Raw genomic sequence first — 12,887 nt, 5'->3', positions numbered from 1 at the left:
ACTCCCCTTCCACATTTGTGCCATCTTTTTGCTATACTTTCAAACAGTGCTTCATTTCTGAATCATTAATTTGCTGAAAGCATGGTGAACTATCTCATGACTTAACAAAACTTAGTTGAACTCATGCTGTGGTTATATGACTCCCTTTATAGCAGAATGTATCCCTATTTGCGATCTCTTTGTCTTTTTGTGCTGCTATCAGAAATTACACTGGGTAATTTATAAATAGTTGACATTTATTTCTCCTCGTTCCGAGGGCTGGGAAGGGCAACACTACGGCACAGGTTTGGTGTCTAGTGATGGCTGCTCTCTGCTTTGAAGATGGCAGTTTGTTGTTTTAACCTCTAGAAGCTGTAGAATACAAAAAAGGAAGAGTCAAAGCAAGTTTCCTCCGTCCTTCTATAAGGCACAAATCTAGTAATCAAAGTGAGCCACATACAACCTAATACCACCTCATAATATCAAAACTAAGTTTCAAGCGAATTTTGGAGACCCACATTTTCTTTACATATTCTTCTCATTTCAACTAAAATGTGTGTGCGTATGTGTGTGTGTGTGTGTGTGTGTGTGTGTGTGTGTTTATGCTCACTGGTGATTCATGAAGACCAATGGAACCTTTATTCAATTCACTTTTTTTCTTTTCTAAATTAAAACTGCTATTAATTATATAATGTTTGCTGAATTGTACCAATATTCAGTGTACAATGTAGACTGTAGATGGATGTGTGCATTCATGTAAGCACAGCACACTCAAGAAGTAAACTGCTCCCTATCTCATTAGTTCATTTGTTCTCATTGCATTAATTCTAAAACCCTGACTGCTCAGTCCAATACTCTTTACTGGAGGGCTGAGGAGGGACAGGATTTGTACATGAAAACCCATCCACATAGCCTTTTGGATGTATCCATAGAGGCTTGACTTTGGGCCAGACAGTAGCCTTGGCTCTGCTTATTTCCTGCTCTGTTCATGTTGGTGTTAGGCTGGTGTTCAATTTCTTCTCTGGAGTGTTCCTTCACTTTTAAGGTCAGTGAGATAAGAAGAGGAGCATGGTGACCTTGCCTGGAGCTGTAAATAGGTTCTTGAGTTTTCTCTCCTGAGGTGTGGTAGATAAGACAAGCTAAAAAAATGTCTTCTTTTTAAAACTTCCATAATTGAAAACAAGCTGATCAGTAAAATGAGTTAATTATTAGATTAAAACTACCTTTGTAAACATATTTAGGTGTCTGTTCTTGATATACAGTATTATGCCAAAGACAGAAGGACAAGTTGCTACGTGTTTATCCCTTATCTATGCTGATAAGCTTGGAGACAGAAAATAGAATGGTGGTTGCCAAGCCGTGGGGAAAGGGAGGGTGGAATGTTAATGTTTAGTGAGAACAAGACATTGGAAAGATGAAGCATTTCTGGAGATGAAAGATGGTGTTGGTTGTGTAACAGTGTAAATGTGGCTCCAGCCATGTCATAGTGTGCCTAAAAGTAATTAAAGAGCTAGTTATGTTTTATGTGCTATGCCTTATTGAAGAGATTATTATGTTTACCCTTTTAATACATTTACCCTTTTAATATATTATGGGGTGTGGTCTTATAATTATTCTCTTGGGTTAATAATTATTCTCTTGGGAAGGTGTCAATATAGTCACATCAGGTTACTTATGGTTAGTGAGTATGTGTCTTTTGGAATCTTATTGCTTTAAGTCTTTTGGGGTCTCTATACAGTCTAAATCTTTATATTTGAAATCTGTCTCTTATACACAGCCTATCTACAACAGATTGGCATTCTCTCCCTTTTAATTGGTTTTCACCATATTTATTTAATGTAATTATTGATATGGTTGGTTTACATCTACCATCTTGCTTTTTGCTTTTAGATTGCTCCATCTGTTTACTGTATTTTTTTCTGTATTCTGTTTCTATTTATTACTATACAAGTTTATTTCACCTGCCATCCTCACTAAGTCACTACCCAGCAACCACTGTAATGAAAAAGTCAGGATTTATTTTGCATTCTGCCTACTGCATTCTTCCTCCTCTCCAACTTTTTGTTTTGTTTTACCAGGAAAGGGGCTTAAACTTAGGGGCTTAAACTTTGTGCGCTGGCTTAGCTTTTTTCATTCAAGACTGGCACTCTGTTACTTGGGCCACACTTCGACTTTCCACTTTTTGCTGGTTAATTTGAGATAAAAGTCTTGAATTTATCTGCTTAGGCTGGATCTTAGTCTCCCGAGTAGCTAGGATTTCAGACACGAGCCACAGCTTTACTCCTCTGCTCACATGGGGTCTGATGTGACATGACTTGATGTTCAGAGGCCGTCCTTCCTTGCCTTTCTTTACATTCCTCTTACGATGCCTCATGTTTCACTCCAGCACTTTTTATTACTTGGCACCACACTTACAGTTGTTCGTTGATTTCCTTTTAGTGAAACTAGGATGCCAGATCCAGAGAACAGAATTTCATCTTCTTCATGGCTCTATCATCTTCACTTAGAATACAATATGGTGAATAAAAGATACATAGAAACATTTTTAGAATAAAGGAATAAAAAAGATAGGTGTAAAATATTGAAAAAATGACTATTATAATTGAATGATTAAGGATGGAAAATATTTATAATGATGATGTTCAGAAGATTAATAGAGGAAATAATGAGGTTTATAGTACAGATTAAGAACTGATGGATGGGGTTGGGGATTGAAGTCAGTGGAAGAGCAGCACTTGCCTGGCAAGTATAAGGCCCTGAGTTTGATCGTCAGTTCTGCAAACAAAAACAAAAATAAAAATACAAACAAAAAAGAACCGATGGCAATAGAATTGATAGTTAAAAAAAAGAAAAACACCCCAAACACGCAGAATTTTTCAGCAGTTTTGCTTTTGTGTTATTTGTCAAAAATCCTCATCTTTTTTCGACATGGCATCTTGTACATCTCATTGTTGCAATGGGTCCACATTTAAACAATTTGTTTTTTCCTTTCCCCTCCCCAAATTATACCAACATCAAATACAGTGAAAACAGGGGTTATGCCGAGGGGGAGGGACATACAAAGCAACAAAAATCATCTTATAAATATGTTAGAAACAATAGCAAGAAAGAAAAACCATTTGAGTCCTTATCTTGGGGATCATTTTACCAAACATCAACTTATTGCAGCGGGGGTGGGAGGGTTGAGGGGGTGGGGAGAGGAGATGGGAGGGCAGGGATGGTAAGGGGAAACAAAGGAAGAGGCAACAATGCTTGATAAGAAATGTACTCTTTACCTTGCTCATGTAATTGTAACCCTTCTGTACAGTATTTTCACAATAAAAACATAATAATGATAATAATAATAATAATAATAATAATAATAATAATAATAATAATAATAATAATAAAGTCCTCCTCTTGCCGGGCGCTGATGGCTCATGCCTATAATCCTAGCTACTCAGGAGGCTGAGATCTGAGGATCAAGGTTCAAAGCAAGCCCTGGCAGGAAAGTCCGTGAGACTCTTATCTCCAATAAACCACTAGAAAACTGGAAGTGGCACTGTGGCTCAAGTGGTAGAGCACTCGCCTTGAGCTGAAGAGCTGAGGGACAGCACCCAGGCCTAGAGTTCAAGCCCCATGACTTACAAAAATAAAAAATAAAATATGATAGAACTGAAATTAAAAAGGAAAAAAAACGGAACACAAGGATGACAAAGAAATTTTAAGAGACATACATTTAAAATAATGTGTTTCTCCTAATATGGGAAGCTTATTTTTCAAATGTTATTGTTTCCATGACCATGGAGACTGCTAGGAACCATCGAATAGCCAGAAGGGAACCAAGGAAACAAAGCAGAACACCTATGAGCTTACAGAAGAGTTAATTTTATCCATGGTGAGGCCAGATGAACCAAAGACCCTGACGACAAGAAATATATCAAACTCTAATTTAGACAGGACTTGAAGATATCAAAAGGTCTTTATGAGGTGACAGATCAGAGCATGGCAACAGGGTGTAAGTTGTATGTCATAGTGCTAGATAAAATTAGTAACAGAAGGGGCTGGGAAGGTGGCTCAGTGGTAGAGCGCTTGCCTTGCATGCCTGAGGCCTGGGGTTCGATTCCTCAGCACCACATAAGCAGAAAAAGCCAGAAGAGGTGCTTTGGCTCAAGTGGTAGAGCGCTAGCCTTGAGCTGAAGAGCTGAGGGACAGCGCTCAGGCCCAGAGTTCAGGCCCTACAACTGACAAAAAAATTAATAAATAAAAATAATTAGTAACAGGAATATCAGGAGCAGGATCCAATCTCTCACTGGCAGTAAGGACAGAGTTCAGTACCACTGGCCTGGGATTAGTGTCAGTCTCAGTTCCAATTCCAAACTGGATACAGGGTTAACCACACACACACACACATGAGCACATATTCTAATATGTGTGGTCAGAGTTAGAATACAGGAACCAAGAGTCCTGTGGTTTTTCAAGGCAGAGTTTATTGTGGAATCAAAGGTATGAGGGTCACAAATGCAGTTCGATGCTCTAGAAGGACAGGATGAGGCTGTTGTTGAATAGGATCTATTCAAAGAGAATCCTACCCATACTGGGTAGTATTTTTGCTACAAAATTTGGGACAGAGAACTAACTATATCATGGAGGAATAGTGTAGCAACAGACAAAAGTCATTTTAAAATTTCAAAAATGAGAAAAGGGTCGATTTGTTAACCACCTAATTATTTATTCAGCCATTCTGTCCTGAGTGTCTACTGGGTTCTGGGAGCATGCAGGGTCCTCAGGACAGTTATGGCTACCTGTTCTCACTAAAAAGTAAACTTTAGCTACAAATTGATGCCAATTCCAGGAAAAATTATAGGGTACCCAGTGACCTGACAGAGAAAGTTACTAGAAACAAGACATGTTAATCTATTATTTTATCAGGGCTATTTTACTGGAAGATCATAGAAACACATCATCTGATCTTGATTTTGCCAGCTGTATTATATGCATGAATTGAAGAGACATGAAAGCTTCTCTGAAGTAAAAATAGGTAATGTCATAACAAGTTGAGGAACTATATCCAAATATTTCTGGCAAATTAATCAATATTAATCTGGTAGCAAGCTTATAATATTTCTATCTTCAAACATGTTGCACATAACATTCTGTTAGTTGTTGCCTGAAAACATGAATAGAATGACTTCCAAATATGCTAATAATATGAGGCTGGGAAGACTGTCAAATATTTGATGTGTGAGACATTAAGAAACAAATTGGAAGGCCTATCTCCTGCATTTCACTAGCGTCCGTCAGAAGCTTCCTCAGTCCTCTTTAATATGCTTGGCAAATGCTTCTCAAAGAATCCATGGCCAGGGCTGAGAATGGTAGTTTAAACCAATAATCCCAGCTTCTTGGGAGGTAGAGATCAGAAAGATTGAGTTGAAAATCTAGTTAAGAAATAAAATTCCATATCTTAGCAATGGTAAATAATACTGCAATAAACATAGTTGTGCTGGTAGCTTTAGTATGACCTTGTTTGTGATCATTTGGATAAATGCCCAAAAGTAGGATTGCTGGGTCATAGGGGAGCTCTATGTGGAGTGTTTTGAGGAACCTCCATACTACTTTCCAAAGTGGTTAAATAAGTTTATACTCCCTCAGTAGATGAATGGATCAAGAAAATGTGGTATGTGTACACAATGGAATTCTATGCCTCCATCAGAAAGAATGACATTGCCCCATTTGTTAGGAAATGGAAAGACTTTGAAAAAATTATATTAAGTGAAGTAAGCCAGGCCCAAAGAAACATAAGTCCCATGGTTTCCCTTATTTGCAATAACTAGTATGTGTCTGAGACAAGCAGAAAAGGTCAGATAGGTTGATGTTAGGTGAAATGAACCCCAAGATAAATATTCAAATGTTTTTTCTTTCATGAGATTGTTTCTAAAATATTTATAAGATGATTTCTTTGTTGCTTTGTATGTCCCTCCCCCATGGTATGACCCCTGCTCTCACTGTATTTGATGTTGGTATAATTTGTGGAGGGAAAGGCTAAAACAAATAGTTTAAATAGGGATACAGGTGGACCCACTGCAACAATGAGATGTACAAGTCGTTATGTAGAAAAATGAACTTTACAACTTTGGATGGGCAAGGGAGGGTGTGGCGGGAGGAGATGGAAAGGGATGGGAAGGGTAAACAAAGGAAGAGGCAACAATGCTTGATAAGAAATGTACTCATTACCTTGCCCATGTAATTGTAACCCCTCTGTATAGTATTTTCACAATAAAAAAAGCAAAAAAAAAAAAGAAGCAAAATACATGAAGTTCCATCTCAACTAACAAGCTAGGAATGATGGTGTGTCTCTATAATTCCAACTACATGGAAGGCATAGCTCTGAGTACCCTGGTTCAAGACTAGCCCTAGGAAAACACACGAGACATTATTTGAAATAATAAATCTAAACAGGGCTGGGACATTGCTCAAATGTTAGTGTGCCTACCCACCAATCATGAGGCCCTGAATTCAAACACAACATTGAAAGTAGAAGAACCTAGTTCCCATATCCAGGTAGATTCCTGTCCACCATCTAAGAATCTGGATAGAAAATCTGTAGTCACTGTAATTTAGAGGACAAAATCAGCATACATTAGACTCACACACAATGAAGGGATAAACAGAATCTATGATGTATTTTTACCAGAATCAGCTATATGTTTTCATGTATTCTTGTCCATAACACTAAGCTATAATGATATAGAATTTGAGAGAGCAGACTGGAGTAGGTCGATAGCTTGTCAAAAATTTCTATTTAAAAAGCAATTGGGAGATCTCAAATAGTCACATGAGATATAGCTGCTCATGTACTAATTTGACTGTAGTTTGTAAAACTGAAATCATAATATCTAAACGGATCAGATATCACCTGAAACATCTAAGAGTCACAGGATCAAATTGAAGATCATTAGGGAAAGGTAATCTGAGGATAAAAGAGGCTTAGAAATCTTAGCATGAATGGAAGGTTGAAAAATCTAGAAATGGCTGGCCCAGAGATGGTGTTTTTTTTAACCATATGAAAGCTGGTGGGAAGAAGAATAAATAGGCATTATTCATTTTAGCTCCAATAATCAAAACTGGTACTAGTGGGTACCTACAATGTACTATATTTCAGAAGAACTTTTTGATATTTTTGAAATTGGAGTGAGCTGGGAGGTTATACAAAAATTTAAATATAAACCTACCCTGGAATTCCTGATAGCCCTGAAAGTTTATAGGTCAGTATTTCTGCTCATCTTAGGTGATTCTTCTATGAAGCCATGTTTGGAAGCTACCACATCAAACCATCTTTTTTAGACACAATGTGTAAGAGAATAACAGTAATCGATGAGGAGGTTGAGATGGAGTTAGACTATATGACCTACAAAGCCTCTTCATCCAGAGCTAATAAAATGGTGTTTATTGTGAGCTCACCTTGGTTCATACTCAGACCCTGACCTTTGCAACCCTAAGAACTTAAATTTGTCTTTGTCTCACATGTAACCAGTCTTAGGCCTTTCAAGTCACATGAAAAGAATTGTGGAAATTTGTGTTGGCTATTTTGGTTTTGATCACCAAACATCTCCTTCCTTATACTATCCATTTCTTGTTCTTTGTGAGGTTACTACTACTACTACTACTACTACTATTATTATTATTATTATTATTATTAATGCTGGTTTGGGGGCTTGAACTAAGGGACTGGACCCTGTCCCTGGGCTTTTGTGTTCAAGGTTAGCACTCTACAACTTTAGCCACAGCTCCACTTCCAGCTTTTTCTGTAATTAATTGGAGATAAGAGTTTCATAAACTTTCCTGTGTGGCCTGGCTTTGAATTGTGATCCTCAGATCTCAGCCCCCTGAGTAGCTAGGATTATAGGCATGAGCCACTGGTGCCCAGCAATTTTTTTTAAGAGAGAGAGCAAATGGCTGTCTCATATCAGATATTATCTTGGTGGTACAATGACTTCTGGTACCTGCTACTAGACCATAGTGGATGGAGAGATTTCTCCTGCCATAGCCCTGATCTTGTTATACTTTTATGGACAAGAATAATTATGTGACTAAGCCTGGTCAATTAGATATTTTCCTCTGAGATTTAAATTTCAGTATATGACACAATGACAGGAGAGATATATAGAAGTTCAGAACCCTATCTGACTCTATTCATATTGTCAGCCCCAAGACCACATCAGTAATTTGGCTTCTCCCCTGTGAAGCTGCTGTGTACTTATCTGTTCATAGAATTTTAGTATTTTAACAGTTTTTCCTTATAATAAATTATCCTTTGATTACATTAGTCCAAGTTAAATTTTACTGATGTCATCCAAAGAACTCTATGTAAGACTTCAAATTAAACCTGAAGATTTAACTTACTAATTTATAAGAATATTCAACACTAATTTGTCAGACCATATCATTGCTACTGGGAATCCCCATATAATGCTAGACCATAAAATCAAAAAAATGTGTATGATTCAGATGTTTTATTATTTGGTTTTATGACGATAACATTATCTATCATACATAAAGCTATCAAAAATGACTATATATACATTGGCCTGGCAGGATGAATAGTGTCTACCAACAATGAAGAGAATCCCATGAATTCCTTCTGTTCTCTCTGTACCTTGAAATTATTGAGCCAATTTAGATCTGCTAATTCCTTTTTTTTTTTTTTTTGGGTCCGGTCGTGGGGCCTGAACTCTGGGTCTGGGCGCTGTCCCTCAGCTCTTCAGCTCAAGGCTAGCGCTCTACCACTTGAGCCACAGTGCCACTTCCGGCTTTTTTCTTTTTGCTTATGTGGTACTGAGGAATCGAACCCAGGGCCTCGAGCATGCAAGGCAAGCGCTCTACCACTGAGCCACCTTTCCAGCCTCTGCTAATTCTTAAAGTCAGGTTACTGGCAATCCATTGTAGACCATATACACTCATCCATTTAAGAAAAAGTTACATTTCTTCTGCTTTCACAAGACTAACTTTATTTCCATTTGTAAGTATTCCCAAAGTGTCTTTGACTGTTCATTTACTTAGTATACTTTAATGTCCCCAGTCACTCAAGCTTAGAATATTTTCTTTGTTTTCCCATAAATGGCTACTATTTCTCTTATTTTTTTTCTCTGTTTTCTCATAAAATGTCAACTCTGACCATCATAGAATCCTCAAAGCCTTAGCACTAGAAGCTTTTGTTGCTGAAGACAGGACTTTTTCTGGGTGCATTTAGTTGGCACTGAACACTTAATTGAATACACATAGGACAAACCGAAGGTTGTCTACACTATGGCAAGAGAATAAAATTTATCTATCATTTTTCAGGGATTGTTCTAGGCAGAATGTTCAAATTCCCCAGCATTTAATGATGAGTTATCTTGAACATGATAGGATGAATAAATGGAATTGCAATTTGTTGAGGGTCAGGCTGGGTCAGATTGATTTTTTTCTCTTGTAAAATGTTTGCCTGGAAAGCCAGATAGGCTAGATCTAGTTTCGCTAATGACTTTCACCCATTACCTAATTGGTCTGTAATTGGTCTGCTGTTTATTAGAGCTTGTAAAATATGAGCCAGTCTCAAGATGTAGATGTTTACATTAGAATTATCATACTTACAGATTCTGGACCCTCCTCACCTAACAAGAGAATGGATTTTCTATTTTACCAAGTCAATTAGAGAGTTAGAGTGTGAAGAGTCAATGTACAAATGATTGATCACTTAGATATAGTGAGTTTAGGCAAATGTCCAAATTAGAATCAATGTCCAAATAACATCAGCTTGAGATGTTAAAAGTAGAATTTTAGCAACATGAAATATTCAAGCATGTCAACATAGGGATATTGATTAAAGAAGAGATTATGTTGAAGGCAGGGAAATGGAAGATATTAGCAACTGTATATAACGTAAATCAGGTCACAAAGTTGGGAGTTGTGTTCTAGTGGGAACTGGACTAGTCCTTACCTCTTTTGGTTATGTGATCTCAAGAAAGCTGTTTAATTTTTCCAAATTTCATTTTCAATGTCTGTAGAGTAGGGATAAAAAGAACATTCTAGGACTGGGATGTAGCTCAGTAGCAAAGTGTTTGCCTAACAAGTCAACATCTTGGATTCAATGTCCAGTACCAAAAACAAAACAAAAAACCAAAGATGACATTCTATCATATTTTGTATCAACATAATTACAGTGTCATTGTTTTCGGAGACTGCACTTTTGGGTAGTGTTCCCATTTGATATTCCTTTACTGTTTCTTTGTCTCAGATATGCAGCAAAATCCTCCAAAATGTGGGCACTAAGCCATTTGGTCTAAATGCAGCCAAACATCCCTGCATGATCTACTTAAAAGATGGAAGAACTAGCTCTGTTTGCAGTCTCCATTTATACCATACAATCAAGGAAGAATAATCAGAGAACTTGTCAGGGAGTAGGCAATGGGATCTTAGGACACCTACCTCCTCACACACAGAAGATCAAGTGAGAGGAGGGCTGACAGAGTCACATTTGGAAGAGCAGATGAGAAAACGACAATAGCTTCTTTTCTCCAAGTGAACATGATAGCTTGTTTGAGTAAGGGAAAAGGGAACTGGTGTAAGATGGCCTGTGCCCTCTCTTTCAAAGGATCTTTCCTTCCTTCCTTCCTTCCTTCCTTCCTTCCTTCCTTCCTTCCTTCCTTCCTTCCTTCCTTCCTTCCTTCCTTCCTTCCATCTTCTCCCCACTCTCTCTGTTTGGTAGTACTGAAGACTGAATTTAGGGCCTTGTGCTTATAAGTACACTACCACTTGAGCCATGTTCCCGAGCATTTTGCCTTCACGTTGCTATTGAGTTAGGGTCTTTATAACTTTTGCCTTGTCTGACATCAGATGGGGATCTTCCTATATCTGCTTCCCGAATAGATGAAATTAGAGATAGGCACTCTATGAGTTTCTTTTGGGCCTTTAGGGCTATACTGGATATAGTTGAGCTTGAACCATGAAGCCATGATGCTACTTCAAGCGCTTCATGAGGAAGAAAGATCATCAGCAGGCAGTGCTGTGGTGGGTAATGCCAAGAACAGAAAAAGAAAACATTAGAAGAAATCATATCAGAAGAGAGAAATCCTGAGAAGAAAGTAACTGTAGAAGGGCTCAGATGATTCAATATAGTAATTACATTTGTTTTCTTCTAAGATGTTTACTTATAACCAAATAGGATCAAAATAATGATAAAAATGTCTCTGACTTATCATTTATCAATGAAACAGTGGACTCTAGTATCTCCAATTCCTTCCTATGATTAAAGGCAATTCTGTGCTCTGGAGTTGTTACTGGATGTGGGTGATCTCTGCATCTCTCTCTTGAGATACTTGTTCTCTCACTCTCACCAAGGACCATGATGCCCAGGCTTTCTGTGGTCCTTATCTTTTGATATTTACAAGTTGTTCTTTTGTCATGCTCCAGTGGTCTAACAGGAAGTCACAAAATATTCTCTTCTATTCTCTTGCTTTGTTGCATTCTCTAATGACTTATCTTTTCCATTATGTTTAAATTATTGTGTTTATTGTGAGCATTTTCCTTTGAAGTAACCAAAGTCATTTGATATCTAGGGCTCCCAACTGTATTCCCCCTCCCCCCTGCACTGGCTAAACTGCATTGGCAAACTCTTCAAAACATCAGCATTCCATTTGTTCCACTGTGCCCCAGCCCAGTGTTCACATAGGTGCTCTTTCTGGGCTGTAGAAGCCTCTTAACTGACAGTTTAGGGATTGTCGTCGTGACAATCAGGTATCCACCTCAGTGTTTCCATGATTTTCATGACTTCTTGAGGCTTGTTACAATATGACTTGGCTGGCTTTTTTGCTCACCCTTGAGAAGAGGGATGTTTACAGATTAATATTTGGTTTTGGAACTCACTTATAGAGCAAATGATTACTACAGGTGATATTAGTGGAGTAAAAAATAAAGAAATCTAGGTGGGTTCGTAGCATTTCAAGACAAATCCTATAATTTCCTTTTCTCTGATGAATCACGTCTTTACAATTCAGGTTTACAATGTTAGCAAATCTTGAGGCTTTTCTTTCTGCTTTTATCCATGCCAGCAGCTACAGGTGATTACTAACAACCATACTTTTTTGCCATATAATTTAGTGTTATAGAATTTAATAAAAGGGAAAGGGCCAAGTGAAAACTTTGAACAAGAAAAGGGAAATAGGGCATTTAACAGGATTTATTTTCAAGCTGTTATTTTAAAGAATTAAATAAATTCTCTTAAGTAGTCCAATTTTTTTTTTAGCCTTAAGTGTGCCTTAGTTTAAGATTTCTTTTTTGGAACAGGGTGAAAAGGCATGTAAGCAAAATTCCTCCTTTTGCTGGGTATAATGAAGGGTCTTCCCTCTCAGGGTTGTAGAGGGTTATGCCATGAAATCTGTGAATGATTCTTTCATACTAATTATACTACTTTAAAAGCTGTCTCTAGTACCTGGGTTAAAAAAAAAAGATAATGACAATGCTTTCAGGAATCAACCATTTTGAGATCAAAGTCCACATACTGGGTCAGGCTAATTTGGACATACATTTCAGTGCTTAACAATCAAAGGTGTATTCCTCAACTCTAAAGCTCAGTTTCCTGTCATTGAAATCCCAAGAGAATACCTGTCAACACCAGAATATTTAGATTAATTGGGACTTTGCTAGAGTGTCTGGACCAAGAGGACCTCCTCACCTCAAGTGGTAGGGATTGTCCTTTGGATGGCCTGGAGACAAAGAGCTCCCTCCACCTTCTCCCATCATTCTCACCATCAAAAAATGTCCTTCTGTGCATTGGAGGGTTTCCTTTCCTAATTTAATTGTTTTTCTCCCAGTGGAGATAAGGAACAGCTGGTCCATATCTAGGTGAAATTCCTTTATTCTTGATAGTCCTACCCCTTTCCTCTGAGCAA

General features: G+C 37.8%; 1 long non-coding RNA gene across 1 annotated transcript in view; it reads right to left on the bottom strand.

The window, feature by feature from the left end:
- Positions 1–262: 262 nt before the first annotated feature.
- The window catches only part of LOC138817008 (uncharacterized), a 36,026-nt gene continuing 23,401 nt past the window's right edge, over positions 263–12,887 (bottom strand). The window contains exons 2-3 of the long non-coding RNA XR_011368749.1: positions 2,395–2,476; positions 263–351 (exon numbers count right to left, since the gene is read on the bottom strand). This is a non-coding gene — a long non-coding RNA (uncharacterized lncRNA). The remainder of the gene's footprint in view (positions 352–2,394; positions 2,477–12,887) is intronic.

The sequence above is a fragment of the Dipodomys merriami genome, unplaced genomic scaffold (assembly GCF_024711535.1).
Source record: "Dipodomys merriami isolate MVZ:Mamm:240054 unplaced genomic scaffold, mDipMer1.0.p SCAF_7, whole genome shotgun sequence".
In the NCBI taxonomy this organism is placed as follows: domain Eukaryota; kingdom Metazoa; phylum Chordata; class Mammalia; order Rodentia; family Heteromyidae; genus Dipodomys; species Dipodomys merriami.
Note: the sequence above shows the minus strand (reverse complement) of the source record. Positions and strands in the feature narration are given on the sequence as shown.